Source organism: Petaurus breviceps, unplaced genomic scaffold (genome assembly GCF_028583685.1).
Source record: "Petaurus breviceps papuanus isolate PSGF00001 unplaced genomic scaffold, PetGlider_PUasm1.0 216, whole genome shotgun sequence".
Lineage (NCBI taxonomy): Eukaryota > Metazoa > Chordata > Mammalia > Diprotodontia > Petauridae > Petaurus > Petaurus breviceps.
Window position 1 is genome coordinate 393,821 of NW_027185867.1, and position 9,245 is coordinate 403,065.

Sequence of the window (9,245 nt, forward strand, 5' to 3'; positions counted from 1 at the left end):
CCCCCCCCCCACTGGGTGAAACGCACGCCGCGCTCCGAGCTGCATCCTGCATCCAATCAGAGCTGCAGCAGTGAGCGCGTCATCCTGTTCTTCCCCAGTGATTTGCTTATTGAATAAAGGTACATTTTTTTGTTCACATTTACCTGTTTATTAAAATTGCTGTCAATGTTCATTAAAATAAGCCCTCCCCTGAAAATAAGCCCTCTGGTGTTTTTCTGTCCAAAAAAATAAGACAGTGTCTTATTATCGGGGAAACACGGTAGTTGCATTTTGATTTGCTCTGGACTTATTCAAAGCAGAATATATCTGTATTTTCAATTTTAGATACCATTTTTCTGTTTAAAAAATCACAGTAGATTGTGATAAATCAAGCAATAAAAATTTCATTTGAGTAACATCCATCCAGGAGAGTGAACTAAGAATATAAAGAGTTGATATCCTGAAATAATAGATACACTAAAATAGTAATAGCCTGAAAAAATAGATATAATATCCTGAAAAATAAATCAGTCTTAAAAATATTTTCCTTTAGCAAAGCTAATGAATGATGCTGCTTTAGGGGAATTACCAATTTTTTAAAGGACAGATATATTTAAATTCTTTTGGTGGATCTCTGTACATTATTCTAACCAAAAGACTTCATAAGTCTAATAAAAAATGGCAAACTTGCTATTCCTCACACATTAATACTTCATTTCTAATTTGGTGCCTTTACACTCTCCCCCCTAGAATTCATTCCCTTCTCACCTCAGTCTCTTAGAGAACCCTTTGTTTCCTTTAAACAACATTTCCCATATATGAACCCTTCCCTGATCCCTTCAAATACTATAGTGTGCTCTCACTCAAACTACCTTGTATTTAATTATTTCATATTTATTCTCTATTTTGTATATCCTTATGTCCTTGTTTTCTCCCTCTTTAGAATGTGATCTCTCTAGGAATAGAGATTATTTCATTCATTGTATTTGCATCACCAGTGATTGGCACATTGGCCAGTTAGTTGATTAATTATTCTACCTTAGTAGAGAAAATTCCTCACCAGGAACTCAAGCCAATAAAATCAGTGTTGTGATTTTTAAAAAAAACTAAACAGCTAATAACATATCTTTCTTATTAGTTCTTCATAGTTAGTAATTTCAGTATTTCTACTATGAATTAGGTAAAGAAAGTAGGTTGTTTTTAAAAGTAAACATTTTAGCCATGGCATTTATGAGAGTCTTTGTTGATATTTCACCAAAAAAAGAGCCTCAGCTACAGTTCCTGTCCTCTTAATACTTCGTAGTATAATTTGTTATGTTTAATATTTGTGGTAATAGGGAACCTATGGGTGTTTTAATCTATTTAATTAGAAGAATATGACTAAATTTAATCTTTATTTTATTGTTTTATTTTAATTAAAAAAAAATTTTTTTGGATTAAGTGACTTGCCCAGGGTCACACAGCTAGTAAGTATCTGAAGTCAAATTTGAACTCAGGTCCTCCTGACTCCAGGGCCAGTTTTCTATCTATTCTGCCACCTAGCTGCCCCTAAATTTAATCTTTAAAACACAAAATAATTCATTTTAGCCATCACCTCCTTAAAAAATTAAGCAGCTCTATCAAGTTTTATAATCAGGTGTTTAAGAGAATATTATTTTCCCTTGTGGAAAAATAAAGAAATAATAACAATGCCTTTTGAAAGCCAGGTGATCAGTTTTACTTAGGTGCTTTTATTTTGAGATTGAATTATGTCTTAAATTCCAGTTTATAAATACCACTGATTGAATGTTGTTGTTTAGTCATTTCAGTCATGTCTGACTTTCTATGATCCCACTTGGGCATTTTCTTGGCAAAGATACTGGAGTGGTTTGCCATCTCCTTTTCCAGCTCATTTTACAGTTGAGGAACTGAGGCAGGCAGAGGTTACATGACTTGTTCAGAGACCAGATTTGAAGATGAGTCTTTCTGATTGCAAACCCAATTGCTCTATCTACTGCACCACTTACCTGCCCATAAACCACAGATTTGTGAATCAATTATGTCAGCTTGGTTGGCTGATGGATTATCTCAGGCTTATTTTGAGTCTTTAGTCTAAAATGAGGTTATACTCGATTTGCACTTGTGTAAACCATAGTGCATATCTTACATTTATTTATTTATTTATTTTTAAAGGCAATCGGGGTTAAGTAACTTGCTCAAGGTTACACGGCCAGTTATTTCTGGGTGCGGTACTAAGTATCTGAGCCCAGATTTGATCCCCAGGTCATCCTGACACTGGAGCCGGTGCTCTTACTTGCTGTGCTACCTGGCCACCCCCTTATTTTACATTTAAAAGGTGATTTCTGGATACTAGAAAAGTCTGTATTTAGTTTGGTGGTGTATTGGACAGAGTGCTGGACTTGAAGTCAGGAAGACCTGAATCTGAATCCCATTTCAAAGTTTGGTCAATTTTAGTTTGAGAAAGATAATTTTATTTAACAAATTTAGGGTTTGGCCTCCCCATTCTTTAGTTGTAAGGCAAAATTTTAAAATAATAATACAGGATAGCTAGTGTTTATTTAGTGCTTTGTGGTTTGCAAAGTTCTTTACATGTTATTTCATTTAGTCTTTACAACAACTCAGGGAGGTAGGTGCTTTTATGAGCCCCATTTTACATATTAGGAAACTGAGGCAAACAGCTGATAAGTGAGTTGCCTAGGATGACACAGCTAGTAGGTTTCTAAGACTGGATTTGAATTTATGTCTTACTGAATCCAGATTATTTAGTGCTTGATCCGCTGCACCACCTATTATCTAATTTGTAGAAAGAGTATAATTTTTATATGTTTTATTAAAAAGAGAAAAAAAATCATTTTAGAACTAGGATGGATCTCAGAGGTATTTAGTTCAGCTAATATCTGAAATATAAATTTATTCAACAACAATCAGTCATCCCACCTTTGCTTGAAGACCTACAGTCAGATGTCCATCTCCTGGGACAACCTGTTCCATTTTCTGAATAACTCTCATTATTAGGACTTTTTCCTTTATGTTGAGATGAAATCTGCCAGTAACTTTTGTTATTTAATCCTTCCCTCCAGGGCCAAGTGGAATAGGTCTTATCTTTCTTTTCTGTATTAAAATAATAAGAGTAGTGGTAGTGGTGCTTGTGATTTCCTTATGGAACTTAACATTTTTAAAAAATATTTTTCTATATTTTTTTTTCTTTTTTGCTTTTTGGAGGGTAATTGGGAAAAATATTTTTCTAATTCAATTTTATTTCTTTTTTTTATCATATCCTTGCTGTCTTATTGAGATGGGCCAAATCCATATGTTGATAGCTTTTTTGACATAAGTAACTTTGTGCAACCAATATTCCAATATAGTAACTATCATTTCCAGCTTTGTCATTTCCAAATTTAATAAACCTTTAATAAGCTTTCATCAAAATGACTGATTAAAACAAGTGAACAAAACAGGCCCAAGGACATAATCTAGTGGTAGTACACTGGAGACCTCCTGATTTGACATCAATACCACTTCTTCGATTTAGTCATTCAGCCATTCTAAATCTACCTTATTGTATTACATCCAGTGTAACTATATCTAGGTTATAGTTAATGAGCAGTTTTGCCAAACCTTATCAGACAAAAGTGTCTCATTAATTCATATTTCAAAGATGTTTTGTTATTCTTGTATCTGAAATATATCCAGTAAACTTTTTTTTTTTTTTTTTGCTTTTTGGAGGGGGGAAGGTAGGGCAGTTGGGGTTTAGTGACTTGCCCAAGGTCACATGGCTAGTAACTGTTAAGTGTCTAAGGTTGGATTTGAACTCAAGTCCTCCTGACTCCAGGACCAGTGGTCTATTCACTGCACCACCTAGCCATCCCCCAATAAACTTCTTTTCAGTTTTACAGTTATGTGTTTAAGTTTTAGGTTTCATGTACTCCAGGGTACAACCTGTCCTTATTTGGGTTGGGTTTCCTACATTCATCTGATGGCTTCTATACACAGTCTTCCAAGGTAGGAGCAGCAGTAGCAATCCCTTATTTTGAAATTAGAGCTCTAGTGTGACTTCAGGGTTTGGATGGATTTTCTTGGTGACATAAATAACTTGGTGCAATCAAAGCAAGCATTTACTAAGAGCATAAAACATACAAGGTACTGGGAATACAGAAACAAAAATGAAATAATCCCTCCCCTTAAGGACTGTGTGATCTTTTGGGGGAGAACACATGTATACATATAAGTATATACAAGACAATGGAAATTAATTTTGGTGGGTAGGCAGTAGCATCTGAGTGAAGATCAGGAAAGGTTTTCTATAGAAGGTAGCCCTTGAACTGAGCTTTGAAGGAGACTAGGAACTATAAGGGGCAGAGATGAGGAGAAAGCAAATTCAGGGCATTACTAATAAGATATGGAGCGTGATGTGTAAGAAACACTAAGAATTCCAGTTTGGTGGACATGAGCAAGAGAGTATGAGAAACGAGAGCAAGACTGGAAAGATAGAACAAGCCAAGTTTCTGAAGACCTTTCGGTGTTAAGCAGAGGAATTTATATTTGGTCTTAGAACTAATAGGGAGCCTATGTTCCACTTCTCCTTTCTAATCAGATAGGGAGAAGTAAACCTAAGCAACTGGTGTAACTACTAACTGATGCAAAACAGCATCTGGAAGAACTGGAGAAAGGACTGCTGCTATTTATTGGTCTCCTTTCATCTTACTATAGTAAGCAATGAGTGTTCTGCTTTTACTACCTTTACTACTATTTTGACTTCTTTGCAATCAAAATAACTGTAAATGCTTTTTCAGAAAAAAAAAAAAGAAAAAGTTAGGATTAGCATCAGTTTGATATTAGACAGGGAATGGTTAAATTAAGATGGGACAATGGTGCTGATCAATGTTCTGCCTGTCTTACATCCCTAGGAACTGAAAGATCTCATGGATATAATTGCTGAACTACTGTCTGATCTTTGAAAAGTTGTGAATTATGGAGAGTTCCTTTAACTCAGGAGATGGGCAAATGTCCCTACTTTCAAAAAGGGAAGAAGGTAAATTCTTCAGTGTAGCCTGATGAGCTTGCTTTTGATTCCTGTCAAAATTTTAGAAAACGTTATTAAAAGGGAGGGTTGGTGAACACTTAAAAAGGGAAATAGTGATCATTACAGGCTAGCATGGATTTATCAGGGAGTCATCCAAGAGGGGTTGTAAGAACATGCTCAGTTGGTAGAGCTATGAATTGGTCTGGCCTTTCTAAAAAAACAATTTGGAACTTTCCTCCCAAAATTACTATACAGAACACATCCAGCAATACCCTTACTAGACCTGTATCCCAAACAGATCAAATAAAAATGACTATGTGATCAAAAATATATTTAGCAATTCTTTGTGCTGAAAAAGAACTAGAAACTAAGGGAATGCCCATCAGTTGGTGACTATATGAACCCATTATGGTATGTAGGTATGATGGAATATTATTGTACTTTAAGAAATGATGAAGGGGACAATTCATAGAAATTTGGAAAGACTTGGATGAAATGATGGAGAGTAAAGAGGAAAGAACCAGGACAGTAATTTATGGAATAGCAGCATTGTAAAGACAAACAACTTTGATAGACTTAAGAACTTTAATCAATGAAATGACCAAATGCCATTCCAGAGAATCCATTTTGAAGCATTGTTTATCTACCTGACAGAGAGGAGATTGACTCAGAATGCAAATTGAGACATTTTTTAGACTTGGCCAATATGAAAATTTATTTTGCTTGACTATCCATATTTCTTTGAAGAGCTTTTTTTTTTTTCCCAGTGGCAACGGAAGGGAGAGAAAATAGGTTTTTGTTAATTGAAGAAACAAAATATAAATTTTTTTTAAATATTTTTCTTTTTGCTTTTTTTGGAGGGGGGAAGGTAGGGCAATTGGGGATAAGTGACTTGCGCAAGGTCACATGGCTAGTTTTGTGTTAAGTGTCTGAGGCCAGATTTGAACTCAGGTCCTCCTTACTCCAGGGCTGGTGCTGTATTCACTGCGCCACCTAGCCACCCCAACAAAATATAAATTAAAAGTAATTTAGGCTAATTTTGCTCTTATTTAATACTATTGCTTAAACAGTGGGTCATAGGAATAGAATTTCACTAAGGCATTAAATCATTACTGTATTTTTACTATGAACAAACTCAATTAAATGAATAGTCAAAATGAAGAATAAAATTCTTAATAAATCTATAAGCTGCAAAGTTGCTTTACTTGTGTTGACATATAAACTTTAGCAAAGTAACACTAACAATTCATTTTCCCTTTCCCCTTCCAGTTTCTTTTCTTTAAAAATTTTAAACCTTTTGCTCTAGTTATTTTTATATAGCAATTAAATGTATGATTCTTTTTGTTTTGCATCACATCTTTTAATTTTAAATTTTTTTCAATTAACAAAAAAATCATTTGAAGAAAGTGTACTTATCTCCCTCTCCCCTGAGGAAAAATAAGTTAAGAAGTTCCCACATTGATCATATCTAAAATATATTTATCTCAATCTAAGTGCTAAGTCCATCATCTCCTCTTTTGGGAGGTAGGCACTTATGTTTCATTTTACTTTGTATCAGTTCATACATCAGTTCTTCCATACATTCTATAAATCTGTTCCTTTCATTTCTTATAATATTTCTGATACTGCAATAATACTCCTTTGCATTAATATCATAATTTTTAAGCTGTTCTCCAATTGATGGATGCCCACACAATTTCTAGTTCTTTTCCACTATAAAAGTTGCTCCTGTAAGTATTCTATTTGTGGTTCCTTTTTCCTCTTTATTTCATCTCCAGGATATAAACCTTGTAGGAGTATTTATGGGTCAAAGGACTTGCATAGTTTAGTAATTTAGGATGGGTTATGTTTTCCATTTTACTTTTGAAAATGTCTGAAAAAGTTCACAGCTCCACCAACAATGCATTAATATTTCTGCTTTTCCAAAGTCATTTGTCACTATCCTTTTTTGGTTATTTTGGCCTATATGATACCAGCATATGAAGTAGAAAGTTCAGTTTTCCATTTTTCTAATTATTAATCATTTTGAGAATTTTTTATGTGTTTATTGATATCTTGGATTTCTCCCTCTTTATAGCGAAGAAACTGCCTATTTATGTTCCTTTACTCTTTATCTGTTGGAAATGCCCCTTTATAAATTTGAATTGATTACTTAAATATCAAAGGAATATGATCCTTTTATAAGAAACTTGGTGCAAAGATTTTTTTTCCCCAGTGATGTTTCCATTTTAATTTTAGCTATATTGTTTTTGTCTGTGGAAAAAGGAAACTTTTTAATTTCATGTATGTCACATTGTCCATTTTCTTTGACATGAAGGGAAGAAAGAAACAAGCATTTATGTAGGGCTGACTATTTGTGAGGCATTATGTTAGCATTATACTTTACAAGTATCATCTTCCTCACAACAGTCCTGCAAGGTAGGTGCTGTTATTATCCATTACAGTTGAGGAAATTGAGGCAGACAGGTTAAGTAACTTGCCCAACATCACATAGCTTTAGTGTCTGCAGCTGGATTTGAACTCAGATCTTCCTGACTCCAGTCTCAGTACCACCTCCCTGCCTCAGTTTTATTCTGTTTATCCTCTTTTTCTCTTTTTTGATCATGAACTCTTTCTATGCATAGATCTGACAGGTAGTTTGTTTAATATGTCACTTATATCTAAGTCATGCATCCATTTAGATCTTGGGTATTTTGTGTGGGAAGTTGGTTTATTTCTTATTTCTGCCAGACTACTTTCCAGTTTTTTTGTCATATAGTGAATTCTTAAAATAGTATCTGGGGTCTTTTGATTTATTAAATATGAGGTTACTGTGTTCATTTTTTGTTTTTAGTGTATTGTATCTCTCTTTTCTCTTTAGTACCAAATCTTTTTAATGATTTTGTAGTATAGTTGCAGATCTGGTACTGCTAACACCCCCTTCCTTCTCACTTCTCATTATTTCCCTTAAGATTCCCTTGAATTACCTTTTGAGCCTCTAAATAAACTTACAATATTTTCTAGCTCTATAAAGTGGTACTTTAGTAATTTAATTGGTATGGCACTAAATAAGTGAATTAATTTAGGTAATATTGTAACTTTTGTTATATTGGATAGCCCTACCCACAAGCAATTAATATGGCTCCAGGTACATGGAGTAGTCTTTATTTATTGAAAGAGTATTTTGAAGTTTTCATTCCTATAGTTCCTTTTTGTGACTTGGCTGATAGATCCCCAACTATTTTATATGTTCTGTAGTTATTTTGAATGAAATTTCTATCTTCCTACTGTGTTTGGTAATATACAGAATTCCTGGTGATTTGTGCCAGTTTATTTTAGATCCTACAACTTTGCTGAAGTTATTTTTTCACTTAGATTTTTAGTTGACTCTAGCAATTTCTAAGTAAACTATTATATCTTCAGCAAAAAAAAATTATACCGAGTTTATGCTTATTCTCTTAGGTTCTTTTCCTTTTCTTATTGTTGTAGGTAGCATTTCTAGCAGTATATCTAAAAATAGTGATTACAATGGACATCTTTATCATAGGAAAGGACATCCTGGAGAAGTTGTCTGGTTTATCCCCATTTTATATGTTTGATTTTATTTTTAAGTAGATTTGTTATTATTGTTGTTCAGTCATTCTTCGTGTCTGTGTAGCATACCAGTACTGTCTTTTGGATTTTCTTAGCAAAGATACTGGAGTGCTTTGCCTTTTCTTTCTCCAGTGGATTAAGGCAAACAATGGTTAAGTGACTTGCTCAGGGTCACACAGCTAGTAAGTGTCTGAAGCCAAATTTGAACTCAGATCCTACTGACTTCAGGGCCTGTGCTCTATCCACTGGGCCACTGAGCTGCCCCTTCTGCTTCCTTTTTAAAAACAATTTAACATATTATTGTTGTTTTTAACACTAGCTCCCAAGTGTTATTAATTCTAAGGTTCCTTGCTTTCAGTTTTGTTAATTTCTTCTTTGAAATTCAGATATACTCTTTATTTGGATTTTTTAAATTTGTTGACTTTCTAGTTCTTTTAGTTACACATTCAGTTCATAGATCTGTTCCTTCTCTTTTGTTACAGACACACACACACAGACACGCACACAGACACGCACACAGACACACACAGACACGCACAGACACACACAGACACGCATACAGACACACACACAGACACACACACAGACACGCATACAGACACGCACACAGACACGCGTACAGACATGCGTACAGGCACACAGACACGCGTACAGACACACACACAGACAC

General features: G+C 34.4%; 1 protein-coding gene across 9 annotated transcripts in view; it reads left to right on the top strand.

Moving 5' to 3' along the window:
• YAF2 (YY1 associated factor 2) overlaps positions 1-9,245 on the top strand; it is a 72,393-nt gene that overhangs the window by 35,774 nt on the left and 27,374 nt on the right. The gene's annotated exons all lie outside the window — the stretch shown is intronic.